At 33.0% G+C, this 13264-nt stretch overlaps 1 protein-coding gene across 2 annotated transcripts in view; it reads right to left on the bottom strand.

The window, feature by feature from the left end:
- Positions 1-12603, bottom strand: part of LOC133615286 (plexin-A1-like) — an 811576-nt gene extending 798973 nt beyond the window's left edge. For both annotated transcript variants that reach the window (XM_061973784.2, XM_061973792.2), the window contains exon 1: positions 12475-12603. The gene's annotated coding sequence lies outside the window, so the exon portion shown is untranslated. The remainder of the gene's footprint in view (positions 1-12474) is intronic.
- Positions 12604-13264: the final 661 nt, after the last annotated feature.

Below are 13264 nucleotides of genomic sequence, written 5' to 3'. Positions count from 1 at the left end.
TGGCCTGTTCTAAAAATAGCTCAAAGAGCAGCACTTACCAGTGAGCTGCCTCTATTTTTTTAAATTGTATTTATTTACTAGCAAGCTGGTCTCGCTTTGCTCCACATTTTTAATTCTAAAAGAGACAAAACTCAAATAGAATTTGAAAATCCAAGAAAATATTTTAAAGACTTGGTCTTCACTTGGAATAAGCGGTAGAAAATGGATGGATGGATGGGTCTTCACTTGTTTAAATAAATTCATTTATTTTTTTACTTTGCTTCTTATTACTTTTAGAAATACAATTTTAGAGAAAAAATACAACCTTAAAAATGATTTTAGGATTTTTAAACAAATATACCTTTTTACCTTTTAAATTTCTTCCTCTTCTTTCCTGACAATTTAAATCAATGTTCAAGAAAAAAAAAAATTTATTATTTAAAGAATAATAGATATTTTAGCTTCTGGTTTTTCAACGAAGAATATTTGTGAAATATTTCTTCAAACTTACTATGATTAAAATTCAAAAAAATTATTCTGGCAAATCTAGAAAATCTGTAGAATCAAATTTAAATCTTATTTCAAATTATTTTGAATTTCTTTTAAAAAAAAAAAATCTGGAAAATCTAGAAGAAATACTGATTTGTCTTTGTTAGAAATATAGCTTGGTCCAATTTGTTAAATATTCTAACAAAGTGCAGATTGGATTTTAACCAATTTAAAACATGTCATCAAAATTCTAAAATATATCTTAATCAGGAAAAATTACTAATGATGTTCCATAAATTTTTTTTTTTATTTTTTTCAAAAAGATTCAAATTAGCTAGTTTTTCTCTTCTTTTTGTCGGTTGAATTTTGAATTTTAAAGAGTCGAAATTGAAGATAAACTATGTTTCAAAATTTTATTTTAATTTTTTTGGTGTTTTCTCCTCTTTTAAACCGCTCAATTAAGTGTTTTTTTCATCATTTATTCTCTACAAAAAACCTTCCGTAAAAGGAAAAAAAAATGTACGACGGAATGACAGACAGAAATACCCATTTTTTTATATATATACATTTATTTATTTAGCTATTCTTGTTTAAATCACACTTACGTGTAACTTACAAATGACAATATATTTATTTATTTAAGTGTGTATCAAACTGGTAGCCCTTCGCATTAATCAGTACCCAAGAAGTAGTTTTTGGTTTCAAAAAGGTTGGTGACCCCTGTACTAGGGCATCAAATCAGTGTCAGTTGAGTCGGTCCATAGGTTGCCTGTAGGGATTTTTAATGTCCAGCAGATGTCAGTATTTAGTGACACAGTATCGACACAGTATCAATACAGTTTTGCAATGTGTCGAAACGCTTCATGACGCCTCATCAACCCATCACTAATATATATATATATATATATATATATATATATATATATATATATATATATATATCATTCACTGAAAGTCAAGTATTTCTTATATATATATATCTCAACCACGCCCCCCACCCCATCCCGGAAGAGTTAGGGCTGCATGGGATTCTGGGTATTTGTCCTGTTGTGTTTATGTTGTGTTACTGTGCAGATGTTCTCCCGAAATGTGTTTGTCATTCTTGTTTGGTGTGGGTTCACAGTGTGGCGCATTATTAGTAAGAGTGTTATAGTAAGCAAAAAGAAAACTTTGTATACAGTGTTATTTCATTTAAAATTTCAAAAAAAAATTGCGGCTCCCATTGTTTTCTATAATTTGCGAAACTGGTCAAAATGGCTCTTTGACTGTCAAAGGTTGCCGACCCCTGTTCTAGTGAAAGGAACTTTGAATGCTCCAGGATACCAAAACATTTTTGGACAATTCCAATTTGGAGCGGGCCCCTTCCTCTTCCAACAAAGCAAGGTCCATAAAGACATGGATGACAGAGTCTGGTGTGGATGAACTTGACTGGCCTGCACAGAGTCCTGACCTGAACCCGATAAAACACTTTTGGGATGAATTAGAACGGAGACTGAGAGCCAGGCCTTCTCCACCAACATCAGTGTGTGACCTCACCAATGCACTTATGGAAGAATGGTAAAAAAATTACTATAAACACAATCCGCAACCTTGTGGACAGCCTTCCCAGAAGAGTTGACCCACATCATATTGAACCCTATTGGTTCATATGTGAATCAAGGCAAGTGGCCAAATACTTTTGGCAATATAGGGTATTTATAAAATAATCTTGCCTACTTATATACTTCCGCCACTTGATTGATTGATTGAGAAGTTTATTGATAATAATAATAATAATAATACATATATTTTATTTGTAAAAGCACTTTACATTGAGAAAACAACCTCAAAGTGCTACAGTGTATTAAAAAATAAAAAGATAATAAACATAAATAAATTAAAAAAATTCCAAGTTGCACAATTCCAAACATTTTTCAACCTGTTCAAACCATTCCAACATTAACACATTCCACTCATCCTGGACATTCAAACTATCATTTTTCCAAGTCCAAAAAAATTCCTGGATTTCCCATAATTCCTTTTCTCTTTGTGCATTTTCCACTTTCGAAATGAATTGGCCATTTTTCAAACTTTCACAATTCCCACATTCTTCAACCCGTTCAAACCATTCCACTTTCAACACATTCTACGATTCTGGAAATTCAAACTACCCTGTTTCCAAGTTCAAAAAAATTCCCCTATTTTCCCAAAATTCCCTAATACCATTTACTACTTCAACATTTCCTGCCCGATTTAAACAATTCCAACACCAACCAATTCAGCTCATTCATGCTCCTAATCATTTTCGAAAAAATCCCGCTTTTCCCCAAATTCCCAAATTTCCAGGAAGTTCCTATTGAAATGAATGGGACATTTTTCCAAGTTGCACAATTCCCACCTTTTTCAACCTGTTCAAACCATTCTAACATTAACACATTCCACTCATTCTGGACATTCAAACTATCATTTTTCCAAGTCCCAAAAAATTCCAGGATTTTCCAGAATTCCTGATTTTCCAAACCCCTATTTCCACCCTTTTTTCTGGAGACTACCACTTCAACCGTTCCACCGTCAAGTCATTCCTCTTAATTGGGAGAAAAAACGAAGTTGTTTTTTGAACTGGAAAAAATCCTGATTTTTCCGAAATTCCAGGAATTCCATAATACCATTTCTCAATTCAACATGTTACTACTTCAACAGTTCTCGGCCGATTTGAAAAGTTCCAACACCAACCATTTCAACTCATTCAAACCATTCAAGTTTGTATTTACCATTTTCAAAAAAATTCCAGCTTTTCCCGAAATTTTTGGGAAATTCCCATTGAAATCAATGGGACATTCATCAAAGTTCCACAACTCCCACATTTTGCATCTGATTCAAACTGTTCCATCTTCAAAATATTCAGCCTGTTCAGGAATTGTGTGCTTCACTTTAACAATTCTAAAAGAAATTCCCGGATTTCCCATAATTCATTTTCTTTTTGTCCATTTTCCACATTCAAAATGAATTGGCCATTTTTCAAACTTTCACAATTCCCACATTCTTCAACCCGTTGAAACCATTCCACCTTTGGCACATTCCACCATTCTGGAAATTCAAACTACCCTGTTTCCAAGTTCAAAAAAATTCCCTATTTTCCCCAAATTCCCTAATACCATTTACTACTTCAACATTTCCTGCCCGATTTAAACAATTCCAACACCAACCAATTCAGCTCATTTAGGACATTCATGCTCCTAATCATTTTCCAAAAAATCCCGCTTTTCCCCAAATTCCCAAATTTCCAGGAAGTTCCTATTGAAATGAATGGGGCACTTTTCCAAGTTGCACAATTCCCACCTTTTTCAACCTGTTCAAACCATTCCAACATTAACACATTCCACTCATCCTGGACATTCAAACTATCATTTTTCCAAGTCCAAAAAAATTCCAAGGATTTTCCAGAATTCCTGATTTTCCAAAGCCCTATTTACACCCTTTTTTCTGGAGACTACCACTTCAACCGTTCCACCGTCAAGTCATTCCTCTTAATTGGGACAAAAAACGAAGTTGTTTTTTGAACTGGAAAAATTCTTGGTTTTTCCGAAATTCCAGGAATTCCGTCATACCATTTCTCGATTCAACGTGTCACTACTTCAACATTTCTCGACCAATTTGAAAAGTTCCAACACCAACCAATTCAACTCATTCAGACCATTCAAGTTTGCATCAATCATTTTCAAAAAAAATTCCAGCATTTCCCGAAATTTTTGGGAAATTCCCATTGAAATCAATGGGACATTCTTCAAAGTTCCACAACTCCCACATTTTGCATCCAATTCAAATTGTTCCAACTTCAAAATGTTCAGCCTGTTCAGGAATTGTATGCTTCACTTTAACAATTCTAAAAGAAATTCCCGGATTTCCCATAATTCCTTTTCTTTTTGTGCATTTTCCACATTCAAAATGAATTGGCCATTTTTCAAACTTTCACAATTCCCACATTCTTCAACCCGTTCAAACCATTCCACCTTTGACACATTCCACCATTCTGGAAATTCAAACTACCCAGTTTCCAAGTTAAAAAAAAATTCCAGATTTTCCTGAAATTCCCTAATACCATTTGCTACTTAAACATTTCCTGACCAATTTAAGCAATTCCAACACCAACCAATTCAGCCCATTCATGCTCCTAATCATTTTCCAAAAAATCCCGCTTTTCCCCAAATTCCCAAATTTCCAGGAAGTTCCTTGAAATGAATGGGACATTTTTCCAAGTTGCACAATTCCCACCTTTTTCAACCTGTTCAAACCATTCTAACATTAACACATTCCACTCATCCTGGACATTCAAACTATAATTTTTTCAAGTCCAAAAAAATTCCAGGATTTTCCAGAATTCCTGATTTTCCAAACCCCGATTTCCACCCTTTTTTCTGGAGACTACCACTTCAACCGTTCCACCGTCAAGTCATTCCTCTTAATTGGGACAAAAAACTAAGTTGTTTTTTGAACTGGAAAAATTCTTGGTTTTTTCGAATTTCCAGGAATTCCGTAATACCATTTCTCGATTCAACGTGTCACTACTTCAACATTTCTCGACCGATTTGAAAAGTTCCAACACCAACCATTTCAACTCATTCAGACCATTCAAGTTTGTATTAATCATTTTTTTAAAAATTCCAGTTTTTCCCGAAATTTTTGGGAAATTCCCATTGAAATCAATGGAACATTCATCAAAGTTCCACAACTCCCACATTTTGCATCTGATTCAAACAGTTCCAACTTCAAAATATTCAGCCTGTTCAGGAATTGTGTGCTTCACTTTAACAATTCTAATAAAAATTCCCGGATTTCCCATAATTCATTTTCTTTTTGTGCATTTTCCACATTCAAAATGAAGTGGCCATTTTTCAAACTTTCACAATTCCCACATTCTTCAACCCGTTCAAACCATTCCACTTTCAACACATTCCACTATTCTGGAAATTCAAACTACCCTGTTTCCAAGTTAAAAAAAATTCCCTATTTTCCCAAAATTCCCTAATACCATTTACTACTTCAACATTTCCTGCCCGATTTAAACAATTCCAAAACCAACCAATTTAGCTTATTTAGGACATTCATGCTCCTAATCATTTTCCAAAAAATCCCGCTTTTCCCCAAATTCCCAAATTTCCAGGAAGTTCCTATTGAAATGAATGGGGCACTTTTCCAAGTTGCACAATTCCCACCTTTTTCAACCTGTTCAAACCATTCCAACATTAACACATTCCACTCATCCTGGACATTCAAACTATCATTTTTCCAAGTCCAAAAAAATTCCAGGATTTTCCAGAATTCCTGATTTTCCAAACCCCTATTTCCACCCTTTTTTTCTGGAGACTACCACTTCAACCGTTCCACCGTCAAGTCATTCCTCTTAATTGGGACAAAAAACGAAGATGTTTTTTGAACTGGAAAAATTCTTGGTTTTTCCGAAATTCCAGGAATTCCGGAATACCATTTCTCGATTCAACGTGTCACTACTTCAACATTTCTTGACCGATTTGAAAAGTTCCAACACCAACCATTTCAACTCATTTAGACCATTCAAGTTTGTATTAATCATTTTCAAAAAAATTCCAGTTTTTCCCGAAATTTTTGGGAAATTCCCATTGAAATCAATGGGAGATTCTTCAAAGTTCCACAACTCCCACATTTTGCATCCGATTCAAATTGTTCCAACTTCAAAATGTTCAGCCTGTTCAGAAATTGCATGCTTCACTTTAACAATTCTAAAAGAAATTCCCGGATTTCCCATAATTTATTTTCTTTTTGTGCATTTTCCACATTCAAAATGAATTGGCCATTTTTCAAACTTTCAAAATTTCTACATTTTTCAACCCGTTCAAACCATTCCACCTTCGACACATTCCACCACTCTGGAAATTCAAACTACCCTGTTTCCAAGTTCAAAAAAATTCCCTATTTTCCCCAAATTCCCTAATACCATTTACTACTTCAACATTTCCTGCCCGATTTAAACAATTCCAACACCAACCAATTCAGCTCATTTAGGACATTCATGCTCCTAATCATTTTCAGAAAAATCCCGCTTTTCCCCAAATTCCCAAATTTCCAGGAAGTTCCTATTGAAATAAATGGGACGCTTTTCCAAGTTGCACAATTCCCACCTTTTTCAACCTGTTCAAACCATTCCAACATTAACACATTCCACTCATCCTGGACATTCAAACTATCATTTTTCCAAGTCCAAAAAAATTCCAGGATTTTCCAGAATTCCTGATTTTCCAAACCCCTATTTCCACCCTTTTTTCTGGAGACTACCAGTTCAACCGTTCCACCGTCAAGTCATTCCTCTTAATTGGGACAAAAAACTAAGTTGTTTTTTGAACTGGAAAAATTCTTGGTTTTTCCGAAATTCCAGGAATTCCATAATACCATTTCTCAATTCAACATGTTACTACTTCAACATTTCTCGACCGATTTGAAAAGTTCCAACACCAACCATTTCAACTCATTCAAACCATTCAAGTTTGTATTTACCATTTTCCAAAAAATTCCAGCTTTTCTCGAAATGGTTGGGAAATTTCCATAGAAATCAATGGAACATTCATCAAAGTTCCACAACGCCCACATTTTGCATCTGATTCAAACTGTTCAAACTTCAAAATATTCAGCCTGTTCAGGAATTGTGTGCTTCACTTTAACAATTCTAAAAGAAATTCCCGAATTTCCCACAATTCCTTTTTTTTTTGTGCATTTTCCACTTTCGAAATGAATTGGCCATTTTTCAAACTTTCACAATTCCCACATTCTTCAACCCGTTCAAACCATTCCACCTTCGGCACATTCCACTATTCTGGAAATTCAAACTACCCTGTTTCCAAGTTCAAAAAAATTCCCTATTTTCCCAAAGTTCCCTAATACCATTTACTACTTCAACATTTCCTGCCCGATTTAAACAATTCCAACACCAACCAATTCAGCTCATTCATGCTCCTAATCATTTTCCAAAAATCCCATTTTTCCCCAAATTCCCAAATTTCCAGGAAGTTCCTATTGAAATGAATGGAGCACTTTCCTAGTTGCACATCTCCCACCTTTTTCAACCTGTTCAAACCATTCCAACATTAACACATTCCACTCATCCTGGACATTCAAACTATCATTTTTCCAAGTCCAAAAAAATTCCAGGATTTTCCAGAATTCCTGATTTTCCAAACCCCTATTTCCACCCTTTTTTGTGGAGACTACCACTTCAACCGTTCCACCGTCAAGTCATTCCTCTTAATTGGGACAAAAAACTAAGTTGTTTTTCGAACTGGAAAAATTCTTGTTTTTTCCGAAATTCCAGGAATTCCGTAATACCATTTCTCGATTCAACGTGTCACTACTTCAACATTTCTCGACCGATTTGAAAAGTTCCAACACCAACCATTTCAACTCATTCAGACCATTCAAGTTTGTATTAATCATTTTTCAAAAGAATTCCAGTTTTTCCCGAAATTGTTGGGAAATTCCCATTGAAATCAATGGGACATTCATCAAAGTTCCACAACTCCCACATTTTGCATCTGATTCAAACAGTTCCAACTTCAAAATATTCAGCCTGTTCAGGAATTGTGTGCTTCACTTTAACAATTCTAATAAAAATTCCCGGATTTCCCATAATTAATTTTCTTTTTGTGCATTTTCCACATTCAAAATGAATTGGCCATTTTTCAAACTTTCACAATTCCCACATTCTTCAACCCGTTCAAACCATTCCACTTTCAACACATTCTACGATTCTGGAAATTCAAACTACCCTGTTTCCAAGTTCAAAAAAATTCCCCTATTTTCCCAAAATTCCCTAATACCATTTACTACTTCAACATTTCCTGCCCGATTTAAACAATTCCAAAACCAACCAATTCAGCCCATTCATGCTCCTAATCATTTTCCAAAAAATCCCGCTTTTCCCCAAATTCCCAAATTTCCAGGAAGTTCCTATTGAAATAAATGGGTCACTTTTCCAAGTTGCACAATTCCCACCTTTTTCAACCTGTTCAAACCATTCCAACATTAACACATTCCACTCATCCTGGACATTCAAACTAACACTTTCCCAAGTTCCAAGCCAAATTCCGTTTTTCCTGGAAATTCAAACTCTTCAACATACAAACCATGCCAACATTCAAACTATTCTTACATTCATACTACATTCTGTCAGCATTTCACGTCAACTTCAGCATTGGAGCATTCGCACTTATGTGGGCTCTGTACCGAGGATGTCGTTGTGGCTTGTGCAGCCCTTTGAGACACTTGTGATTTAGGGCTATATAAATAAACATTGATTGATTGATTGATTGAATTGCCTCATCTAGTTTATTTAATTAATATTTCTGCACCATACCTGGTTGTGTGATTAGGGACGGCAGACTGCGTCCCGTCTTTTACCTAGACTGAACTCCGAGGACACCGAAACGTACGGAGCGACTATACAACCACTAGAAAGGAACAAATTAATTTATAATAAAGACTCCCGGAATAAATTAGGTAATTAGGTTAAAGGCAGCCAGAAGCAGACAGCAGCAGCAGCGTCTGACTCACTTTGGAGTAGAAGAGGAAAGTATCACAGTCATGATGTCACTATGCAACACTACTTGGCATGTCAACGTATACGTGTGTGTGTGTGTGTGTGTGTGTGTGCGTGTGTGTGTGTGCGTGTGTGTGTGTGTGTGTGTGTGTCCTACATTACCACCCCAACAGTGTTTCTTACAGATGTTCTACACACACACGTTCCAAAAGGTGACAAACTGTCACCTAAGTGCAATAATAGGCACACCATCACATTAATAATAACCATTATAATATATAAAATAATAGGCACAATAATAATAACCATTATAGTATATAAAATAATAGGCACACCAGCACACTAATAATAAGCATTATAATACATAAAATAATAGGCACAATAATAATAAGCATTATAATATTTAAAATAATAGGCACACCAGCACACTAATAATAACTATTATAATACATAAAATAATAGGCACAATAATAATAAGCATTATAATATTTAAAATAATAGGCACACCAGCACACTAATAATAACCATTATAATATATAAAATAATAGGCACAATAATAATAACTATTATAATATATAAAATAATAGGCACACCAGCACACTAATAATTTACCATTATAATACATAAAATAATAAGCACAATAATAATAACCATTATAATATTTAAAATAATAGGCACACCAGCACACTAATAATAACTATTATACTATATAAAATAATAGGCACAATAATAATAACCATTATAATATATAAAATAATAGGCACACCAGCACACTAATAATAACCATTTTAATATATAAAATAATAGGCACAACAATAATAACCATTATAATATATAAAATAATAGGCACACCAGCACACTAATAATAACTATTATAATATATAAAATAATAGGCACACTAATAATAACCATTATAATATATAAAATAATACGCACACCAGCACACTAATGATAACCATTATAATACATAAAATAATAGGCACAATAATAATAACCATTATAATATTTAAAATAATAGGCACACCAGCACTCTAATAATAACCATTATAATACATAAAATAATAGGCACAATAATAATAACCATTATAATGTATAAAATAATAGGCACACTAGCACACTAATGATAACCATTATAATATATAAAATAATAAGCACAATAATAATAACCATTATCATATATAAAATAATAGGCACACCAGCACACTAATAATAACCATTATAATACATAAAATAATAGGCACAATAATAATAACCATTATAATATATAAAATAATAGGGACACCAGCACACTAAAAATAACCATTATAATATATAAAATAATAGGCACACCAGCACACTAATAATAACTATTATAATATATAAAATAATAGGCACAATAATAATAACCATTATAATATATAAAATAATAGGCACACCAGCACACTAATAATAACCATTATAATACATAAAATAATAGGCACAATAACAATAACTATTATAATATATAAAATAATAGGCACACCAGCACACTAATAATAACCATTATAATATATAAAATAATAGGCACAATAATAATAACTATTATAATATATAAAATAATAGGCACACCAGCACACTAATAATAACCATTATAATACATAAAATAATAGGCACAATAAAAATAACTATTATAATATATAAAATAATAGGCACACCAGCACACTAATAATAACCATTATAATATATAAAATAATAGGCACACTAATAATAACCATTATAATATATAAAATAGGCACACCAGCACACTAAAAATAACCATTATAATATATAAAATAATAGGCACAATAATAATAACTATTATAATATATAAAATAGTAGGCACACCAGCACACTAATAATAACCATTATAATACATAAAATAATAGGCACAATAATAATAACCATTATAATATATAAAATAATAGGCACAATAATAATAACCATTATAGTATATAAAATAATAGGCACACCAGCACACTAATAATAACCATTATAATACATAAAATAATAGGCACAATAATAATAACCATTATAATATTTAAAATAATAGGCACACCATCACACTAATAATAACCATTATAATATATAAAATAATAGGCACAATAATAATAACCATTATAATATTTAAAATAATAGGCACACCATCACACTAATAATAACCATTATAATATATAAAATGAGCACACCAGCACACTAATAATAACCATTATAGTATATAAAATAATAGGCACACCAGCACACTAATAATAACCATTATAGTACATAAAATAATAGGCACAATAATAATAACCATTATAGTATATAAAATAATAGGCACACCAGCACACTAATAATAACCATTATAATACATAAAATAATAGGCACAATAGTAATAATCATTATAATACATAAAATAATAGGCACAATAAAAATAACCATTATAATATTTAAAATAATAGGCACACCAGCACACTAATAATAACTATTATAATATATGAAATAATAGGCACACTAATAATAACCATTATAATATATAAAATAATAGGCACACCAGCACACTAAAAATAACCATTATAATACATAAAATAATAGGCACAATAATAATAACCATTATAATATATAAAATAATAGGCACACCAGCATACTAATAATAACCATTATAATATATAAAATAATAGGCACACCAGCACACTAAAAATAACCATTATAATACATAAAATAATAGGCACACTAATAATAACCATTATAATATATAAAATAATAGGCACACCAGCACACTAAAAATAACCATTATAATACATAAAATAATAGGCACAATAATAATAACCATTATAATATATAAAATAATAGGCACACCAGCACAATAATAATAAACACATAGCACTATTGTATGTTCCACAAGACACAAAGACACATTCAAATATTCATAAAATATATATAAAGCATGAAATTAATTATATATATATATATAATTATTAAATTATTCAAATAAAAATATATTGAACTATCTTGTTTAATTGTAGTATTTTTATATTCACAGACCACATTTATGTAGAATTTAACGACCATAAGAAATGTCCTAAAAAATATATATATATACCAGACTAAAACATTCAACACTTTTTCCAGACACTCAATAAAACATACCGGTATATGCAAAATGAAGGCTGTTCCTAATAGTTTGTCCACTTCAGCCACGCCGCACGATCAGGGTCCAAACATTAGGGACAGCTGTGCAAAGCGCCACATTATTGATAAGACAAGCGGTAGCAAATGGATGGATGGATGAACACAGTCTGGCCGTGGGGCGTTCAGGTGTACGTAATGTTTTGGCCAGAATAAGCACGCAATGGACCGCCCGCGTAGGTGAGAGCCCAGAAGACCAAATGAGCGTGTCGGTCCATTCGCACAATCCGGACATGTGAGGACCGGGAAGAGGAATTTGCGCATCCACACCTCGCCAAAGAAGAGAAAAGTTGTGTACTTACTGCTCGCACAAGTCCTTGCTTGGCACGCAGACCCAAAAAAAAAACCAGATCTTCAATCTTCAAATAATGATTTGTACATTCCAGGCTGAGGGAGAAGATGCAGGAGAAGAACCAGCACAGGTCCAGCAGGCTCAGCTCTCCGCCGCGGCTCTGACGGCATGAATGAGAGGGAGATGTTGCACGCACACTCCCATCATGGAGGGGGGGGGGGGAGAGAGAGAGAGAGAGAGAGAGAGAGAGAGAGGTGCGCCCTCTGGCTGCGTAATGGTGTAACAGCACGCAAGCAAAGGCACTACTCCATGTCGCCGATAGAGGTCAGCATTGCTGCCTGCTAACTCAGGGCTCGGCATCCCAAAATGTTGAAAAAGCCATATTGGACCAAATATACAAACAAATGACATCTGTCTGGAGCCGCAAAATATTAAAAGTCTTATATAAGTGTTATAATGAAGGCAACACATGATGGAAGTGTCTGTATTAGTTATATTAGCCTACTATCAAAATGACTTTAAAAGTCTTATATAAGTGTTATAATGAAGGAAACACATGATGTAAGTGTCTATATTAGTTATATTAGCCTACTATCAAAATTACTTTCAAAGTCTTATATAAGTGTTATAATGAAGACAACACATGATGTAAGTGTCTATATCAGTTTTATTAGCCTACTATTAAAATGACTTTAAAAGTCTTTTATAAGTGTTATAATGAAGGCAACACATGATGTAAGTGTCTATATTAGCTATATTAGCCTACTATCAAAATTACTTTAAACGTCTTATAAGAGTGT

This window comes from Nerophis lumbriciformis, linkage group LG01 (genome assembly GCF_033978685.3).
Source record: "Nerophis lumbriciformis linkage group LG01, RoL_Nlum_v2.1, whole genome shotgun sequence".
Lineage (NCBI taxonomy): Eukaryota > Metazoa > Chordata > Actinopteri > Syngnathiformes > Syngnathidae > Nerophis > Nerophis lumbriciformis.
Note: the sequence above shows the minus strand (reverse complement) of the source record. Positions and strands in the feature narration are given on the sequence as shown.